Source organism: Chrysochloris asiatica, unplaced genomic scaffold, assembly GCF_000296735.1.
Source record: "Chrysochloris asiatica unplaced genomic scaffold, ChrAsi1.0 scaffold00244, whole genome shotgun sequence".
NCBI classification, from domain to species: Eukaryota; Metazoa; Chordata; class Mammalia; order Afrosoricida; family Chrysochloridae; genus Chrysochloris; species Chrysochloris asiatica.
In genome coordinates this window covers 1,901,324-1,903,981 of record NW_006408762.1, presented here as the reverse complement: position 1 = coordinate 1,903,981, position 2,658 = coordinate 1,901,324, and positions in this window count along the sequence as shown.

The window sequence follows — 2,658 nt, the reverse complement described above, 5'->3', positions numbered from 1 at the left end:
TATATGACTGACACAGTCAAATGTATTTACTTAATAAATCAAACACAGGTAAACATTCTTCTGGTATTCTGTTTCCAGGCAATATCCATCTGACATCATTAATTATATATCTCTCCTTTCATGTTCTCTTCTGAATCTAACTTGAATTTCAGGCTGCTCCATGTTGATGTGTGGCTATAGCTGCTTTTGAATTATCTTTAGCAATATTTTGTTTGCATGTGATATTAATGGTAATGTTATATAATTTCAGCAATCTACTGGATCACCTTTCTTTGGAATGGAGAGGTATATGTATCACTTCCAAAAAGTTGGGCACATAGTTGTCTTCCAAATTTGTTGGCATAGATGAATTAGAAATTCCAGCATTGCAATCCATGGTGGACAGATTTCAGATGATCTTCCAGACAAAGTCAGACTAGGAAGAAAGAGTGATGAACTAGCTCCAAATCTTTAGTCACTGAAAACCTTATGAATAGCAGAGAAATACTGTCAGATATAGTGCCAAAAAATGAGCCCCTCAGGTTGAAAGGTACTCAAAATGCGACTGGGGAAGAGTTTCCTCATCAAAGTAGAGTTGACCATGATAATGTGAATGGAGTAAATCTCGTGGGAGAAAAGCCCAGGGGACCTTCATTTGCTGAGGGGGCACAACTCAAAATGAAGAGAAACAGCTGTAAACATCCATTGAATATCAGAATATGGAATGTACAAAGTATGAATCTGGGAAAAGTAGAAGTTGTCAAAAATGAAATGGAATGCAATCCAGGAGATTGGCACTTCCCTGACCGGGCAGCACAGGTACATGGGCTCAGGAAAAAGTTTGGGGCGGTATCATAAATTGGGGCCCCTGCCTGGTAGACAGATAGCTTTTGGGCAAACAAAAAACATTAGGCTACAACTTTATGAACTTATTTTTTTTGAAGGATCAAACTATTGAGGAGTTACGAACACTTTGAACTTCCACCTGCCTGCTCCAGGCTCCTACCCGGTGACGGCCCCACCCACTTCAGAACTTAGCAGGGCTTGAGCAGACACATTCAAAGGGCTGACGCTCTCAGAGAATAGCGGGGCCACAGGAACCAACATAGTCTATCCAAGGGGGGCCCTCATTGCCACATTAGGCATTACTGGAGTGTATATAGCACAAATTGGGGTCCTCAAGGCACAGGGAGACAAAGAGAGGCATTTTAGACATCATCAAAATCAGACCCAATCTACCTATAAGCACCAAGCCCATCCCCCACTTCTTTGGCCTAGGTCAGCCCTCTGCCCAGCCTCCTAGCCTTAGGCCCACCCATCAAAGCATCAAGGTTTGGGACAGTTCAAGGTGAGTAGCAGCTTAACACCAGTAACAAAGCACCCCTGCTGTGGTTTAATCCGCCAGACTGCAAAACCTTTTGAATTGTAGGAACTGTGGTTCTAGCTCAACAGCTGCTATTGGAAACCCTATACTGGGTTGCTGTGGATCATAATCCACTCCACAGCATTTCAACAAGTAGCAAAACTCAGAAGGGCTTGAAACAAAGTAAGGACATTACAGACTTACTGAAGAAGCAGGGAGGGCAGGGCTCGCTGGTGACTAGGGTAAAGGCATAGTGAAGGTCGCCGTCAGCAATAACTCAGAATTCCAGGCAAAAAAGAGGCAAGACGGAGCTCCAAAATTTGGACCCACAGAGATAAGAATAGTTTAAAGGCTTGAAGGCTTATAGCCTGTGGAATTTGGAGCAGAGGCAGGAAATTGCATACCTTTAAATCCGCCAGCCAGGCTCGGAGGCCTGAGCCCACATCCTGGGCTAGACAAAGCAGCAGGACTAAATAGGAGCAACAGAGACACCACAGAAACACTCCTCAGGAACATTTGGGGGGGGGGGGGGGAAGGTACACGGTGTGATTTGCTGATTTTGGGTGGTTCCGATCTTATTTTTCTTCTTTGGTTTTGGGAATAGGAGCGCTCACGGTTTGCCCACAGACATCTGGATGAATGGAGGTAGGGGCTTAACCTAGTGGCCAAGACCCACCCCCACCACTGGCGGTTTCCTCTGCCAGGAACTCACACACTCAGACCAAGCTGTGATGCGGATTTGGTCTGCCTTTCTTCACTGGTTTGAGAGGGACCCCAGCGTAGTGCTGCGGGTTAAGATGCTGCTCTGCAAATTCTTTTGAACGACAAAGCTGGTGGTTTTAGCTCACCAGCCACTCATCAGAAACCTTATACAGGAGATGTGGATGTGTGTCCTATTTGGCTGGCTTACATTCACTGGTTTGAGAGGCATCCCACTGTAGCGCTGTGGATTAAGGTGCCACTGCAAAGCCTTTTGAACTGCAAGGTTGGTGGTTCAAGCTCACAAGCCGCTCCTCGGAAACCCTATAAGGGAAACGTGGATGGGCATTGTATTTGGTCTGCTTTATTTTTCACTGGTATGAGAGGAGTCCAGCATAACACTGTGGGCTGAGGTGACTCACTGCAAAGCGTTTTGAACTGCAGGGTAGGTGGTTCATGTCCACCAGCTGCTACTCAGAGACCCTATATAGGGTTTGTACAGGTTGGAATTGACTAGACAGCACCTAACAGCAAGGAGAGGAGGACAGAAGTGACTGAAAGAGAGTTAGGACTTTAAAATCATACTTATATTAAGCTACAGATTTTTATTCTTTATT